The sequence below is a fragment of the Oryctolagus cuniculus genome, chromosome 3, assembly GCF_051225735.1.
Source record: "Oryctolagus cuniculus isolate XC-2025 breed Fujian yellow rabbit chromosome 3, ASM5122573v1, whole genome shotgun sequence".
In the NCBI taxonomy this organism is placed as follows: Eukaryota; Metazoa; Chordata; class Mammalia; order Lagomorpha; family Leporidae; genus Oryctolagus; species Oryctolagus cuniculus.
In genome coordinates, this window is record NC_142869.1 from 175,681,312 (window position 1) to 175,700,402 (window position 19,091).

At 39.0% G+C, this 19,091-nt stretch overlaps 1 protein-coding gene and 1 non-coding gene across 2 annotated transcripts in view; one reads left to right on the top strand and one right to left on the bottom strand.

Moving 5' to 3' along the window:
- Positions 1–19,091, bottom strand: part of CNTNAP2 (contactin associated protein 2) — a 2,149,916-nt gene that overhangs the window by 417,462 nt on the left and 1,713,363 nt on the right. The window lies entirely within an intron of this gene.
- LOC127491912 (small nucleolar RNA SNORA44) lies at positions 6,142–6,260 on the top strand. The gene has a single exon (XR_007920839.3). It is a non-coding gene; the product is annotated as a small nucleolar RNA SNORA44 (small nucleolar RNA).

A 19,091-nucleotide genomic window follows, 5' to 3' on the forward strand; every position in this document is an offset into this window, starting at 1 on the left:
GGTTGGGGCTTGATGCTCAGGGGTTGGATGGCAGGTACTTAAAATGGTAACTGTCAAAGCACAGCAGTAGGCACACTGGAGACCTAAAAAGGCAAAGCAATTCTTTATCCTTCCATTGGTTTCTGCTCTGAAGGAAACTTTTAAAGTCTCGCTATTCAAAACAGAATTTAAATATCTTTTCTATAAACTCAGGCTCCAACGACAGGGAATTTCCATTCACTTGGAGTTAGGAAGAGAGGAGCAGGAAAGATAGGGTGAACAGTTGGAATAAGGATTCTGATGGAAAAACCTGATTTGAACCTACTGCCTAAAAATTAAACTATGCAAAGAGGAACAATCACATCAGTTTCAGCATGAGTCCAGAAAGTTTCAGTTGTGTGTTCTAGGAGACAATTGTCATTATCTGTCATTTCAAGTAACTTTGCATTCAAGGCATTAAAATTCTTATGTTAGTATTTCAAAGCAGCTTGAAGTTTATTGATTTTCTATGATACTGGATGATTAATTTCATTCTTTAGAAATCTAATGAAAATTAATCTAAGTCATACAGCATAATACCAGCATCTGGAATCCATAATGAAATCTTCTCTTGTTTGCTAGTTATTTTTGTTGAATAATCTCATAAGAATATTACTGCTCTTAAATGTCCAGTTGAATGATACTTTGGCATATCACAATTAATAATTATTTTAGTTTATTTTAACCTTGGTTTCTTCTATAGGCTTTTTAAAAAAATTTTTTATTTATTTGAAAGACAGAGTTACACATAGAGGTAGATTCAGAGAGAAAGGTCCTCCATCCACTGGTTCACTCCCCAAATGACCACATGGCAATAGCTGTGCTGATCCAAAGCCAGGAGCCAGGAGCTTCTTCCAGGTCTCCCATGTGGGTGCAGGGGCCCAAGGACTTGGGTCATTTTCTACTGCTTTCCCAAGCCATAGCACAGAGCTGGAATGGAAATGGAACAGCCAGGACTTGAATCCACATCCAGGTGGGAATGACGGCACTGCAGGCCAGGGCTTTAAACCACTGTGTCACAACGCTGGCCCTTAAAGGCCTTTTTAAGAGGATGGAAGCATGAGAACAAAAACCATGATTACCTTGCTCACAACTATATCTCCTGTATTACCTAGGATAATACACTCCACAGAATGGGATCCAAGAGCAATTTGCTGAATTAAGGGGCTAATGGTTAAGAACTCCCCAGGTCCTGTGAAGATTCTGCCTCGAAGGACTTTGTCATCTTAAGGACAAGGGGGTTTGGAGACATTATCTAGATGGCTTGACACAAAACAGGAAGAGCTGTAGAAATCAGTCAAAATCATTTATTAATTTGCTCAAAACTCTGTGCTCTGTACATCTGGTATGAATGTTTAATTTTCTTAAATCTACATAGCTTGTTTCCAATTATTTTTCATGCCTGAATGATACATTTTCTTGTCATCCAAGTGGCTGAGCATATGCGAGAATGTTGAAGACTAACTGTAGAGAGATGCTGAGAGTACAGGACTTAGCAATCACTCCAATTCTAATGTGTAAAGGAAAAAGGTATCTATAATTCCTTGGACGGTAAAAGTGACCAGTCACAGAAACTGGGAGAAAACTAAAAGTTCCTCTAGGCTTGTTTCCCTTAGAGAATTTCAAATTTTACCATAACAGATAGTGACACTAAGTGTCAGACAGTGATTGTGACCATTGTGTGTGTATAGTGTGAGTGTGTAACAAATGATCAGTTACATGGATAACAACAGATAGCTGAAATTAGTCATTTTCTGTAGGGATGGGATTGCAAAGTGCCTTAGTCAGCTTTCTTTACAAAAATACCTGAGGCAAGTAACTTTAAAAAGAGAAAGTTTGCTCAGCTCATGTTTTGGATGTTCAAATCCAAGACTGGATGGCTTCATGTTTGGCCTCCAGTGAGAGTGTGAAGGGCAATGGTGAAGCATGGGCACAGGAAGGACCACACGGGGGACCTGGGAGCAGAGAGTGGCTGGGCCCAAACTCAGGCCTATATAACAATCTCCTTTCAGGAACTACGTCTTGACAGAATGTCTCCAGGAACCTAAGGACCACTCCCTAGGCCTATCTCTTAAACATCATAATTGCATTAAATTAAGTTCCCACCCAGTTAGTACTGTTAATTTATGACTTTGGGGTTCAATGCCTACATGTTTTCAGGGACTAAATAATATCCAGCCCATAGGAGGAAAAGAAGGGTTTGTAGCTCGTGTGTAACTCATCATTTCTGCCCTGGCAGTGCCTAAGAAAGGACAGGAAAGAGAGAAAGAGAAAGGAGGAGATGGAGAGAGAGACAGAGATTCCTTGTAAACATGCTAATCAGATAACCTGCAGGTATTTACTAGCCAAAAGATGAGAGCCTTTTCTGTGGAGACCTATCTGGTTTGTCTAAGTTGTTTGTAACAAATGCATTAGGAACTTCTGGGTTTGTGGGAAAGGGCTCATTGGAACACGTTGGGTCAGCTCTATCTTTACCAAAGCATTAAGGGGAATTGTTTCACAAGCAAAAAAACTTCATTGTGGAAATGCCCTGTGTGCATCACTTAGAGTCCTCAATCATTGAAGCTGGACTGGGCCACATCCTCGGGTAACACGGGAGGCCACAGGGAGTTGTAGTAAGGCCCTCAGATGTCCCACACACTGCCTTATCCTAACTTGTAGGCTTGAAATGACTCACAGGATGAGATGCTGCGACAGTCTGGGTCTTCGTGTTACCTCAGGTTAGAACATTGTTAAAAATGAATAGTGGCAATCTTTCCAGACAGCACATAGATTTTGATAGGAAGCAAAATTAATATGATAGGCTGTAGGTAGGCACTCACTGTAAAGAGCATTGAACCACCAGTAAGTCCCTTGTCCTCAGAATGCCTAAAGTTTCTCTCAAATTAAAATAATACACTCAGGAGTTGTCATATGGACTTTGAAGTCTTTGTCTACACAAACAGACTAGAGGAACTAAGGGGATTTAAAAATGGATTACTAGATTACATTGAACGTGATCCTTTCCCAAAAATAATTTCACATCTATTAGTAATAACAAAGAGCTAACCAGTGAGCAAAGGCACAATCTACCACTAGAAAGGCTCCCATGTGGCAGGAGCAGCAGGCTAAGCCATTACTTGCGGCACCAGCATCCCATAGTGGAGCCCTGGTTCAAGTCCCAGCTGCTCTTATCCAAGTCCCCGTTAAACTGTGGCTGGAAAGTTGGTGGAAGATTACTCAAGTGCTTGGGTCTCTGACACCTACGTGGAAGAACTGGGTGAAATTCCAAGCTCTTGGCTTTGGATTGGCCAGTCCTGGCCATTGCAGCTGTTTGAGGAGTGAACAAGCACAGGAAGAGCTCTCTTGCTCTCTTGTGTGCTCTCTCTCTCTCTGCCTTTCAAGTAAATAAAATAAATCATTAAAAATGAATAGTAAGTCGATGTAAGAGAGAAAAATAATAACTTTCACTTTTCCTCTAAGGCTTCATGAGCAGTTTATTATATGAAGAGCAGTGAAAAAAAGCCATAAAATTCTTTCTTATTTTGACAACTCAAAAATCTTTGGAAAATAAGAAGAATTTACTTCTGGAAGGAAATCTGCAGAGAAAGAATAGTAGTGTCCTTCAGTGGAAATCAAGTCCAGGGATGGTCATTACTACCCTCCTCCAACCCCAGCTGTCAAAGCTGCACTAGTGTTGTCCAGGATACTTGGCTCTGCCTTGAAGTTCAGGGTATGAGAAATGAAGCCAGAGCTTGGGGGAGAGAGCAAAAAGAATGTTACCTCATTGCCTGGCATTTAGGTAACTGCAGGATTCTTGAAACTAAAGAAAAGAAAGCCACAATACAAGCAATCTTTCATGAGACAAATTTTCAGTGAGATTAGTAAAACAATTATCAGATGACCCAGCTTATGGACTGAGCTGATGTCAGGAGAATTAGATTTCTTCATCCCAACTGTATTTCACCTTTGTGCCAGGTCTGTAATCAGATTGCTGAACCTTAAACATAGGCATTTCTAAAATCTTAGGCAGAAGAATTTGGCTTCTTGATGTTTGATTCATTTTTCAATTTTTTTGTCATATTCTGAGATACTATGAAATAGAGATATATCGATTTTATTTTCCTTAAATGACAGTTGTTCTCTTTCCTATTATAAGGTAATCTTTCTTTACAGAGTTACAGGTTTGTTTTTCAATGGAACTTCCTTACAGGGTGCTAAATATGTACTCCAAGAATAGGTAGCTAAAAGATAATGACTGCACTACATCTATACAATTTGCTACATTCTATTTCCCATAAAAGAATTGCATTTGCTGGATGTTAATAAGTTGGCTTCAATTGTTTGAAATATTTATGATTGCAGTCAGTGTTTTTGTCCATTGGTTATAATTATTAAAACTCAGATTTTTGTCTGAAGCTGTAAGGAAGCAACTGGGAAGTATATCTAGAAATACAAAAGCTAATTAAGAAAAAATAAGAGCAGATAATTTAAATTTTATTACATTGAAAGAAAGAACAAAACAACGTTGCATTATTATCTTTGTGTATGCACTTGCTTTCTGTTTTACCTATGTTGAGGGAGGTAAAAATTAAGGTGCAAATCAAACCTGTAAGGCATGAAATGAGCCCTCTAAGGACAGGCCATGAAACACGATTAGGATTGAAGCTACAAAGAAGGCAGTCATTCATCAGTCTTTCAAACTCTAAACAACATCAGAATGCAAATTTCCCTCTGCCTGGAAACTTGCTTCCTTGAATAATTTAAGGACATGGCTTACTCAGAAATAAGCACTCTAGAAATGGAGGAGAGGAAAAGAAAATAAAATAGAAAAATAGAGCAACCTCTCAGGGAAAGTCGACAAGAAAAGTCAGAAATGGGAACGCACAGAACAGCAATTGGTGACTGACTTCCCCAAAGCAGTCACGTGGCCATTGGTAGGGGCTGGGAGATCATTATTGTCCCCTAATTTAAGTCCATTCTCTCTCTCTCTCTCTCTTTTTTTTAAGGTGAAATGGTGTTTCTCTATTGGTTTCAAAGTTAATATCTTAAGTGTGCACCAAGGTTATTCAACCCAGGGTGTATTAACTTATTTTTTTTGCCACACCATGTGATTATTTACATAGTCATCTTGGCTTTAAGTCTAACAGGAAAGACTCATTTGAGTATTCTATAACTTGAAAGTTTTGTAGCTATCGCTGATGAATTCATGAAAGAGCAGAGACAAGAATCCAGAATCTAACTCCCATTTTCACTTATTTCTTCAGTGGAAGTGGATGCCCTGTCTGCATCCCACCAGCAGCAGGACGTCTACTAAAGCTTCAGCCAGCCAAGCAGTGTTCATGAGGGGAGGGAATACTACCCACAAGCAACAGTTTGAATCACAACAATAAAGACTCCTGGGGGAAGTCAATTCTGCCAGCAGCATTTGATGACCATCTTTAAAACACACATATCATTTCTCTATGAAACTGTGCTTAACCCTGCTTTAAATGTCTCTGTCTTAAAACACTTTGGACCATATTGAATGCATATACATTTGTCCTTAAGACATCATTAATTGTATAAGCATAGATTATTAGAGGGAACAGGGCTGTGAGCCAGATGTGGGTTTGAATTTTTTCTCTATCACTAACAACAGCCAGGGATGAGCCAGGTGGAAGCTATGAACCTAAAACTCAATCTGGATTTCATGTGGGGCCCAAGAACTTGAACTAGCATCTTCTGCTTCTCAGGGTGTGCATTAGCAGGAAACTGGGTAGGAGGTAAACAAGACAGGATTTGAACCAAGCACCCCAGTATAGGATAAATATCATAAAAGTGCACAAAACACTGGCTCTAGTTCTGCAGATTTTAAATACCAAATATGATTACACTTGCTACATATTCATTATCTATCTAGAAAATGAAACTTCTTCAGAAAAATCAAGAGTTGAAATTGGATAATTCAGTTGCTTATGACAAGATACGGACTGCATTTTAAACCACAAAGGGAAAAGATTAAAAATTCTACTTTTATATAAAGGGTAATATTGACTTAAAGATCTAAGTATAAGAATATAGTCATAAAAGTATTAGAAGAAAAATATACATGATTTTTAAAGATAAATTTATGAGAGGACTTTTCAAAAAGTAAGAGAAGGACAGCATGTTGCCAAGGGCTGTGGATGGTTGTGGCCGTGGATTCTCCAAATACTTGTGAGCAACATGGAGAGACTTTGAGAGCACCGAACCCACAGGTGCCGCTCGCTTTTCCAATGTTTCACAATCAGGAAAGTAAGAAAAGGAATCTAATTCCAAAAGAAAAATGTGAAATAATTAGTGACAAAAAACCTTTAAAACTTCAGTAGAGAGAAAGGTAATATACCAATAGTAAAAGAGAACATATTGGCAACACATAGAACAACTACTTAATATCCTTAATATATATAGAACTACAGTCAACTGGGAAAAGACATAGAAAGGAAAATAGAACAAAGATACAGATTCCTACAAAAAGACAAATAGCAATAGTTAATAATTGCATTGAGAGCTAAAAATAAAGACAGATAAACATAATTTGTGTTGCACAAAAAACTGGCATTTAAAAATACATATACCCAGTGTTGATAATGGTTAGAAAAAATGGTCTCAAGCCAATTTTGGCACATGATCTTTGATCTCAATATGTTGAGTGGTCTTACTTGATAACCTATAAGTACATGTCTAATCATCTAGCTTATATAAACAAGAGCACATAGAATACTTTAATAAAATGTGAAATATATTATTATTTTAACTACTTAATATTTAAAAACATGGAAAAATCTATTCAGTTGAGGAGTGCCTTCATCAATTGTGGTACATACACAGAAGGAAAAATAAATTTCTATATAATAACCAAAAAAAATGTCATTTGGGAGAGGAATTAGGGTAGATGAAGGGAGAGAGAGAAATAGAATTGAGAGGGGAGAGAGACAGAGAGAGAAAGAGAGACAGAAACAGAGAGAAACACATCAGTGTGCTATTGAAAAGAGGATGGGGCCTGCGCCGCGGCTCACTAGGCTAATCCTCCGCCTAGCGGCGCCGGCACACCAGGTTCTAGTCCCTGTCGGGGCACTGGATTCTGTCCCGGTTGCCCCTCTTCCAGGCCAGCTCTCTGCTGTGGCCAGGGAGTGCAATGGAGGATGGCCCAAGTTCTTGGGCCCTGCACCCCATGGGAGACCAGGAAAAGCACCTGGCTCCTGGCTCCTGCCATCGGATCAGCATGGTGCGCCGGCCGCAGCGCACCAGCCGCGTCGGCCATTGAAGGGTGAACCAACGGCAAAGGAAGACCTTTCTCTCTGTCTCTCTCTCTCACTGTCCACTCTGCCTGTCAAAAAAAAAAAAAAGAAAAGAAAAAAGAAAAAGAAAAAGAAAAGAGGATGGAATGACCATCCATTTGAGAGAGCAGGATCTAGAGTATAATTTCTTTTCTGATTCCTTTCGTGCATGTCAAAGATCACAAGTCAACCAACCAAGAAATCTAATTGCAAATTTATGTGTTTAGAGCAGTAAAACCTGTGATTCACGGGAGCTGCTATGAAAGGTTGATTTCTAAGAAACAACTTCCTGCCTAGAGTTACAATAGTAGCAAAAGTAGTCCTTTCCAGAGACATTGTTTGAACAGCGAAAGGATTTTGCATTTTTCAAACAGTATTTCTTCTGGGATTACTTTTAAATCTGTGTTTCAGTTTGGGACATCAGCAGCAGACTCAACACACCAGCGCTGGAACGTGAGGTGAGCTGAACCTCAATAGCCCGAGACACCGGCAGGCAAGTGGAGAGAGGAGACTAGAGGGAACGACCCCCGGGGGGGGAAGTTCACAAGGCTAACTGGAAGAGAGAGAGAGAGAGAAAAAAGGGTGACTAGTACGGACACGGGTTTCTCTCTCTCCGCTCACCTCTCAAGGGCGAGCAAGACAAAGAGCAGGCGCCATCTTGGACATACGTCATAAGCAGAGCGACCTCAGGTCTGCACCGGCCCTGAGCCTAGCAGAAAAACCTGACTCTGGGCGGGGCGAATTAACAGGAGATTAGGAGCTAGTAAATTTGTGGTGCTACTGAACTGAGACTGTGAAAAAAGAGACGGTGGGGGAGAGAACTCACGGAATTCACGTGAGCACTCTCCAGAGACGCTACAATTCCGTAACTTTGGCAACCCAGTGGGAGGCTGAAGGAGAATTTGAGCCCACTCTGAGGGCCAAACAGATTCCCTGTGGGGATCTTGGGAAAGAGCTTCCGATCTCTGGCTCCTGTGGGTATATCATTTGCCTGCTAACTACCTCCAACTTCGTTCAGCTGTGCGGAATTACTTCCCTTTTGAATCAAAAAAAAAAAAAAAAAAAAGAGAGAGAGAGAGAGAGATTTACCACGCCTAACCTGGGAGTGTCACCTTTGGCACACCAAACAGAGCTCTCAGGCCACACCCATCTCAAGCCCTAAGGCTCCATCAAAAACAGATAGTCCACTTAATCTAGAGTCATAGTATAACAAGAAAAAGCACCACAGTGAAGAAACCAAATATCTCCAATATGACAAATAACAAACGCAAAAACCGAGGTAATAAAAACAAGGAAGTCACCATGACGCCCTCAAATGAAAAAGACACCCCAATTCAAGATTATGAAGATGATGACATAGAAGAAATGCAAGAAGCAGATCTCAAAAAATTGATAAGAACATTAAGAAGTTCTCAAAAACAAATTCTTGAACTACAGAAATCCTTAATGGACAAGATAGAAAATCTCTCTCGTGAAAATGAAATATTAAGGAGGAATCAAAATGAAACGAAACAACTAGTACAACAGGAAACTGGGATAGTGACTGAAGTGAAGAATTCAATAGATCAAATGAAAAACACAATAGAGAGCCTTACAAACAGAATGGGTGAAGCAGAAGAGAGAATATCGGACTTAGAAGACAGAGAACAGGAAAGGATACAGTCAGACCAAAGAAAAGAAGAGGAAATTAGAAATCTGAAACATATTGTCAGGAATCTTCAGGATACTATTAAAAAACCCAACATTCGGGTTCTAGGAGTTCCTGAAGGCATGGAGAGGGAGAAAGGATTAGAAGGCCTTTTTAGTGAGATATTAGCAGAAAATTTCCCAGGTTTGGAGAAGGACAGAGAAATCCTAGTACAGGAAGCCCACAGAACCCCTAATAAACACGACCAAAAGAGATCCTCACCACGACACGTTGTAATTAAACTCTCCACAGTGAAACATAAAGAAAAGATCCTAAAATGTGCAAGAGAGAAACGTCAGATAACTCTCAGAGGATCTCCAATCAGACTCACAGCTGACTTCTCATCAGAAACTCTAAAAGCTAGGAGGGAATGGCGAGATATAGCCCAGGTACTAAGAGAGAACAACTGCCAGCCCAGAATATTATATCCTGCAAAGCTATCATTTGTGAATGAAGGTGAAATAAAGACTTTTCATTGCAAACAGAAATTGAAAGAATTTGTTGCCACTCGTCCAGCCCTGCAAAAGATGCTTAAAGATGTGTTACACACAGAAACACAGAAACACGGTCATCAATATGAAAGAAGGTAAAGGAAGGAAACCAAGGAAGGAAAGCTCACAGCAAAAGATCACAGGGAATTCAAAGCATATATTAGAACTTATCTTTGGCAAATGGCAGGGCAAAGTTACCACTTATCATTAGTCACTTTGAACGTGAATGGCCTGAACTGTCCAGTTAAAAGACACCGATTGGCTGATTGGGTTAAGGAACAAAACCCATCTATTTGCTGCTTACAAGAAACACATCTTTCCAACAAAGATCCATATAGACTGAAAGTGAAAGGCTGGAAAAAGATATACCATGCCAACAGAAATGAAAAAAGAGCGGGCGTAGCCATCTTAATATCGGACGACATAAACTTTACCACAAAAAAAGAGAGACAAAGAGGGACACTATATCATGATTAAGGGATCAATTCAACAGGAAGATATAACAATTATCAATGTATATGCACCTAACTACAGGGCACCAGTTTATCTAAAAGATTTATTAACGGACTTAAAGGGAGACTTAGACCCCAATACAGTAGTACTGGGGGACTTCAATACTCCACTCTCAGAAATAGACAGATCATCCGGTCAGAAGATCAACAAGGATACAGTAGATTTAAACGACACTATAGCCCAAATGGATCTAACAGATATATACAGAACTTTCAATCCTACAGCTAAAGATTTTACATTCTTCTCAGCAGTACATGGAACCTTCTCTAGGATTGACCACATACTAGGCCATAAAGCAAGTCTCAGCAAATTCAAAAGAATTAGAATCATACCATGCAGCTTATCAGACCATAAAGGAATGAAGTTGGAAATTAGCAACTCAGGAATCCCTAGAGCATACGCAAACACATGGAGATTGAACAACATGCTCCTGAATGAACAATGGGTCATAGAAGAAATCAAAAGAGAAATCAAAAACTTTCTGGAAGTAAATGAGGATAACAGCACAACATACCAAAACTTATGGGACGCAGCAAAAGCAGTGTTAAGAGGAAAGTTTATATCAATAGGTGCCTACATCAAGAAATTGGAAAGAAACCAAATAGATGAGCTTTCAATTCACCTCAAGGATCTAGAAAACCTACAGCAAATCAGACCCAAATCTAGTAGGAGAAGAGAAATAATTAAAATCAGAGAAGAAATCAACAGGATTGAATCAAGAAAAACATTACAAAAAATCAGCCAAACGAAGAGCTGGTTTTTTGAAAAAATAAACAAAATTGACACCCCATTGGCTCAACTAACTAAAAAAAGAAGAGAAAAGACCCAAATCAATAAAATCAGAGATGAAAAAGGAAATGTAACAACAGACACCACAGAAATAAAAAGAATCATCAGAAATTACTACAAGGACTTGTATGCCAGCAAACAGGGAAACCTATCAGAAATGGATAGATTCCTGGACACATGCAACCTGCCTAAATTGAACCAGGAAGACATCGAAAACCTAAACAGACCCATAACTGAGACAGAAATTGAAACAGTAATAAAGGCCCTCCCAACAAAGAAAAGCCCAGGACCAGATGGATTCACTGCTGAATTCTACCAGACGTTTAAAGAAGAACTAACTCCAATTCTTCTCAAACTATTCAGAACAATCGAAGAAGAGGGAGTCCTCCCAAATTCTTTCTATGAAGCCAGCATCACCTTAATTCCTAAGCCGGAAAAAGATGCAGCACTGAAAGAGAATTACAGACCAATATCCCTGATGAACATAGATGCAAAAATCCTCAATAAAATTCTCGCCAATAGAATGCAACAACACATCAGAAAGATCATCCACCCAGACCAAGTGGGATTTATCCCTGGTATGCAGGGATGGTTTAATGTGCGCAAGACAATCAATGTGATACACCACATTAACAGACTGCAGAAGAAAAACCATATGATTATCTCAATAGACGCCGAGAAAGCATTTGATAAAATACAACACCCGTTCATGATGAAAACTCTAAGCAAACTGGGTTTGGAAGGAACATTCCTCAATACAATCAAAGCAATCTATGAAAAACCCACAGCCAACATCCTATTGAATGGGGAAAAGTTGGAAGCATTTCCACTGAGATCTGGGACCAGACAGGGATGTCCACTCTCACCACTGCTATTCAATATAGTTCTGGAGGTTCTAGCCAGAGCTATTAGGCAAGAAAAAGAAATTAAAGGGATACAAATTGGGAAGGAAGAACTCAAACTATCCCTCTTTGCAGATGACATGATTCTTTATTTAGGGGATCCAAAGAACTCTACTAAGAGACTATTGGAACTCACAGAAGAGTTTGGCAAAGTAGCAGGGTATAAAATCAATGCACAAAAATCAACAGCCTTTGTATACACAGACAATGCCACGGCTGAGGAAGAACTTCTAAGATCAATCCCATTCACAATAGCTACAAAAACAATCAAATACCTTGGAATAAACTTAACCAAAGACGTTAAAGATCTCTACGATGAAAATTACAAAACCTTAAAGAAAGAAATAGAAGAGGATACCAAGAAATGGAAGAATCTTCCATGCTCATGGATTGGAAGAATCAATATCATCAAAATGTCCATTCTCCCAAAAGCAATTTACAGATTCAATGCAATGCCAATCAAGATACCGAAGACCTTCTTCTCAGATCTGGAAAAAATGGTGCTGAAATTTATATGGAGGCACAAGAGACCTCGAATAGCTAAAGCAATCTTGTACAACAAAAACAAAGCCGGAGGCATCACAATACCAGATTTCAGGACATACTACAGGGCAGTTGTAATTAAAACAGCATGGTACTGGTACAGAAACAGATGGATAGACCAATGGAACAGAATTGAAACACCAGAAATCAACCCAAACATCTACAGCCAACTTATATTTGATCAAGGATCTAAAACTAATTCCTGGAGCAAGGACAGTCTATTCAATAAATGGTGCTGGGAAAATTGGATTTCCACGTGCAGAAGCATGAAGCAAGACCCCTACCTTACACCTTACACAAAAATCCACTCAACATGGATTAAAGACCTAAATCTATGACCTGACACCATCAAGTTATTAGAGAACATTGGAGAAACCCTTCAAGATATTGGCACAGGCAAAGAATTTCTGGAAAAGACCCGGGAGGCACAGACAGTCAAAGCCAAAATCAACTATTGGGATTGCATCAAATTGAGAAGTTTCTGTACTGCAAAAGAAACAGTCAGGAGAGTGAAAAGACAACCGACAGAATGGGAAAAAATATTTGCAAACTATGCAACAGATAAAGGGTTAATAACCAGAATCCACAAAGAGATCAAGAAACTCCACAAAAACAAAACCAACAACCCAATTAAGAGATGGGCCAAGGACCTCAATAGACATTTTTCAAAAGAGGAAATCCAAATGGCCAACAGGCACATGAAAAAATGTTCAAGGTCATTAGCAATCAGGGAAATGCAAATCAAAACCACAATGAGGTTTCACCTCACCCCGGTTAGAATGGCTCACATTCAGAAATCTACCAACAACAGATGCTGGCGAGGATGTGGGGAAAAAGGGACACTAACCCACTGTTGGTGGGAATGCAAACTGGTCAAGCCACTATGGAAGTCAGTCTGGAGATTCCTCAGAAACCTGAAGATAACCCTACCATTCGACCCAGCCATCCCACTCCTTGGAATTTACCCAAAGGAATTTAAATTGGCAAACAAAAAAGAGGTCTGAACCCTAATGTTTATTGCAGCTCAATTCACAATAGCTAAGACCTGGAACCAACCTAAATGCCCATCAACGATAGACTGGATAAAGAAATTATGGGATATGTACTCTTTAGAATACTATACTGCAGTAAGAAACAACGAAATCCAGTCATTTGCAACAAAATGGAGGAATCTGGAACACATCATGCTGAGTGAAATAAGCCAGTCCCAAAGGGACAAATACCATATGTTCTCCCTGATCGGTGATGATTGACTGAACACCAAGAGGGAAACCTGTTGGAGTGAGGTGGACACTATGGGAAATGGTGGCTTGATCAGCATAGCCCTGACTGTTAATGAACAACTTAATACATTATCCCTCTTAGTAGTTTTTTTATCTGTTCTACTTAATATGACTGGTTTAGATCTGTAATTGATGCACAGTTATTCTTAAGTGTTGAAAATTAACTGAAATGTGATCCCTGTTGAACATGGTGGTGGGAATGGGAGAGGGAAGAGATGTATAATTTGGGACATGCTCAGGCTGACTTGCCCCAAGTGGTGGAGTTGGAAGCATACCAGGGGATTCCAATTCAATCCCATCGAGGTGGCATGTACCAATGCCATCTCACTGTTCCAGGTGATCAGTTTCAGTTCACAGTTGGTCATGGTGAAGGGACTGGGAGTCAAAGGGAGCACATAGACAAGTCTAGTACCTGCTAACGCTAACTGATGGAGTAAATAAAGGGGAGAGTGATCCAACATGGGAAGTGAGATACTCAGCAGACTCATAGAATGGCAGATGTCCTAAATAGCACTCTGGCCTCAGAATCAGCCCTAAAGGCATTCGGAGCTGGCTGAAAAGCTCATGAGAGTATTTCAGGCATGGAAAGCCAAGACACTCTGGCAAAAGATCTCTGCGAGTGAGATCCCAGTGGAAAGAACAGGTCATCAAAGAAGGAGGTACCTTTCTCTGAAGGGAGGAGAGAACCTCCACTTTGACTATGACCTTGTCTAAACAAGATAAGAGTCAGAGAACTCAGAGGGCTTCCATAGCCTTGGAAACTCATGACTGGAGCATAGAGAGATTACTGATGCCATAGACAGGAGTGTCAATTGGTAAAGTCAACAACAGGAGTCACTGTGCACTTACTCCTCATGTAGGATCTCTATCCTTAATGTGCTGTACATTGAGATTTAATGCTATAACGAGTACTCAAACAATATATTTCACTTTGTGTTTCTATGGGGGTGCAAACTGTTGAAATCCTTACTTAATGCATAATAAACTGATCCTCTGTAAAAAAAAAAAAAAAAAAAAAAAAAAAAAAAAAAAAGAAATTATCAATTCCCAACTTGATTCTCACCAGAATTAAACATGACAATAGGTCTGATCTGATTTCATCATCATTTAAAAATCATCTATTATTTTTCACTTTATATTTCTGTGTGGGAGCAAACTGTTGAAATCCATACTTAATGTATACTAAGCTGATCTTCTGTATATTAAGATAATCGAAAATGAATCTTGATGTGAATGGAAGGGGAGAGGGAGTGGGAAAGGGGAGGGTTGTGGGTGGGAGGGACGGTATGGGGGAGAAGCCATTGTAATCCATAAGTCGTACTTTGGAAATTTATATGCATTAAATGAAAGTTTAAAAAAAAAATCTGTGTTTCATTGTGATGAATTCCTATAGTCTCAATTTTTCTTCAATGTCCTTAGATCATAGTTAACTTTGGCACTGTGACAAGACATCAGCTATCTCAGTCTTCACTATGCAAGAGCATGGGCTGCATGGTGATATATGACTTTCTGTGTGCCTTTAGTCAAGATTTCTATGCAGCTGGGATCATTGATGTATTGCTACTAATTGCATATCACAATGCAATAAAACCAAATAGCAACCATGTAGTCTTGTTATCACTGCTTTGGTGAAACTATTCTTTTATCAATAGGAAAGAAAAGTATACTCAGAAAACATATTTGTGTGCATGACAAAGACTGCTGGAAGAACTCCATATATTTAGACTGATTTACCTTTCCTTAAGCTCAATGTTTCAGAATTATCAGTAAGCACACTTACATCTGAAAACTGTATTTCAAAACCAAATTCTTGATGTAGATAGCAATCAGGTTTTAAAATTGGATTTTGCTTTTGGGTGTCATTTTTATGAAGTTAATATTGTCCCAAGTAATAACACAATGCCAGAGGCTGTGTTTACTTAGCTGTCCTCAAAAGAGTTGGGAAGCTAAAAAACAAAAGCACTATGAAGGGACTCTGAAGCGACTAACGTGTCTCCCCCAGGAGAATGAGTAAGAAATGTCATAAAGTCCACTAAACTTATAACAATATTTTCATATGAGTATAATGCAATTTAACCAGGATTACTTACATGATTTGGAGGTTCAATACAAATGAAAATGGGAGCCCTATTTTTTCAAAAATTATTAAGAATTTCAAGATGTCAACAACTGAACAGCAACCATTGCAGGCCCCTTTCAAGCACAGGAACATGTGTGAAGGTGAAGCCGCGGGCCCCGGGTTAGCCATCTCTGACTAGACCCAGTAATATACTGCTGCTATTGAATTAAGGTTGGTGAACCTTTCTGAGGCAAAAGCAAAATACAATGAAGACATTAGCAATTTCTTTGTGTACTTTGTTCTTCAAATCTACCTCATATCTGACTCATCTATGCAAATAATACCCAGAAGATCATTGCTGTAAGTCACTAAACAGAAGTCTCCCCAACAATTCTCATTACCCAGATAAATTTAAACTGTAATCATCATTCAAGTTATTAGCATTAATTTTTTGTGCCTGATGCCCCAAGTCCCTAGTAATTCTCTTTCCCACTCCATTTACTACAAGTATTGGCATCTATTTAGAGTTCACAATTTTTCATTTTATATAAAAATTCTTGAGAACTCTTATTAAAGAATGGATAATTGTGACTGAAGGTTACTATATCTAATGTCTTTGTGTGGGGTGCCTTGATTTTATTTTTAATTTTTATTAAGAAAATTATGTCTAAATAGTGATTTCACTGTATTTTTAGCTTTTATCGGTAAAAATTTTTAAGCATACAAAAAGTAGGATACATAAACACATGGATTCATTACTAAATCTAAACAGTCCTTATTTTGTCATTTTTGTTTTATTTATTACCATCTGTTTTCTCTTCCCCTTTCTGGCAGAATCTTTTAAGTGAAGCATCAAATATGAAGTCATTTATTCATAAATACTTCAGTGTATGTTTAAATTTTTTTCTTCTTAGGTAATACAATGCATTATTGCTCTTACTGAAATTAGTAACATAATTTTTTTACCATCTGTTAATTAATCAACACATAAATTTTCCTTGTATAAAAATAGATTATCATAGTTTACTTTAATCAGGATCTAAGAGTGTTTTGCATGTTTTTTTCATGTCAGTTGTTTCTACTAAGCAATAACAATACCCCAATTTTACCTTGTAATTTGTTCTTTAAGGTTCCATTGACTTGTGAAGACACCATAAATTATTAATCTGCAAGATAGTTCAATTTTGCACTGGATTGGTTGTGTTCATGGCTTTGCTGTGCCTTCTATGCCACATATTTTCTGTAAACTGAACTTTAGACCTTGACTTTTGATTATAGTTACATTTTTTTTTTTCCTCAAAGAAAACTTCCCAAGTTGTACTCTACGCATCACAATGTATACCAGAAGCAACATGAATTCAGAGTGACTTACTTCAATGATGCTCAGATATATCAGTGGGTTCAGTGGTTCAGCCTGATCCCATCCCTGTATTTTCACTTCTCTGTTTTCAGCAATGTTTTATCATTTGATGGCCTAAGTAAATTATTTCACTAGGGGTTGTAGAATGATGCTTTTCTATTTCTATCACTGTACCTGTTCAGAAAATCTCACTCATCTCCAAAGGTCTTTGGGTTCGTCGCAGTACAATTCCCACAGGAAGGTCAGAATACATGCTGAGTCCTTACATTTAACTACCAATTTTAAGATGATAAATTTGTGCCATTGCAACTTCCAGCAGCGTCTGATATGTTTGGTTTCTCTAATTGTTTTTTTCTTTTTGTTCTTTGTGAACATTATTATGGAATACACACACACACTTCATCCACTGCAACTATCATTATTTTTGATGTTTGATTTGTCTTATCCTTTGTTTGCAGGAGCCACTTTAAGTTGACTTCTGGGTGTTAAATCTCCAGGTAACATCGTTTGCTTTGTGTTGCACTGAGAGCTCAGACACTGGACATAGTGGTACTCACTGCTCCTGGGTTGCAAATGCTTCAAAGCAATGGACACAGATGGGAATACTTGTATTTAAAAATAAGTTCACAGTGACACAAGTATTATGTTTCCTGTCCTTTTAAAAGTTTTACTGTGGGGCTGGTGCTGTGATATAGCGGGTAAAGCCTCTGCCTGCAGTGCCAGTTTCCCATATGGACGCTGGTTCGAGTCTTGGCTGCTCTACTTCTGATCCAGCTCTCTGCTATGGCTTGGGAAAGCAGTAGAAGATGGCCCAAGTCCTTGGGCCCCTGCACCCACGTGGGAGACCAAGAAGAAGCTTCTGGCTTCCGATCAGCGCAGTTCCGGCCATTGTGGCCAATTGGGGAGTGAACTAGCAGATGGAAGACCTCTCTCTCTCTCTCTCTCTCTGCCTCTCCTTCTCTCTCTGTGTACCTCTGACTTTCAAATAAATAAATTTTAAAAAAAGTTTTACTGTGTGGAGGCAGGAATTTGGCCCAGTGATTTAGCTCTGGTTAAAATGTTCTTTCCCACACCAGGTTTGAGTTTGATCAGACCTAGGTTGGAGTCGTGGCTCTGGCTTCTCACTCCAGCTTCCTGCTTATGGAAACCCTGGGAGGCAGTGGTGACCACTCGGGTGAACAAGTTCCCGCACCCATTCGAGAGACCTCAGTTCAGTTCCCAGATCCCTGCTTCAGGTCCAGGCCATCTGAGGCCACTGTGGACATTTGGGAAGTGAAGCAACAGATGGTAATTTTCTTTGTCCTCTGTGCCTCTCGAAAAATATTGAAAAAAAAAAAAAAAGGTTTTCCTTCTTATACTTATTAACCTATTTTATTACTGTTAAATTATAGCTTTCCTTTCAAGTTCTACTTACTGCACAGTGAGGCTATTTCTCTTTTTACTCCTAATGCAACGCTTAGTTAAGACCAAACTTTTGCACCTCCTAGTCCCTCAGTCTCCAGGTTGTCAAGTACCCAGATTCTACCCGGAGAATGTCATGATCTTCATCTCCCTTGCAAATTCCTGAATAAATGTCAAGGGGAAGCTTCCTTAACCCTCATCACAATACCTACTTATGGCTAATGCTTTTTGGTTTATCTTCCCTTTAAAAGATCTAAGTTTTTCCTAAATTTCTTCTATTTCAGTGTCATAAACACATAGACATAGAGGTTAGCTCATCAACATTTCAGGTTCTAATTACTCTCATAGTGCATTTGCATAATTTATTTAATTGCATCCACCATAAAAGAACTGTTATGATTCATTCTGCATATAACTTTTAGTACTGGAGAATGTCTCCACAATTACTCAGGGTATTAACACTTGCTGCTTCAGAACCAAGACAAATTCTAACTGTCTGGCACCTCAGAGAGAAAATATTTCACACTACTAATTCAGCTGAATGGGGATTAGACACTGTAGCTAGTGACAGGTAGAGTCTCAGAATTAGTGTCAGTCTATTAGAAAAAATACTCAAGACAGACTCCAAGGAGGCTGCCCTTGACTCAATTGATTATGCCAGTCTCTTTCCACGATGGGTAATCAGCTTTTAAATTCCATTCAAAACAGAAGTCAATTAAAGACTAGGTTCAAATCACGGAAGACCAAGATACCTCTACATACAAT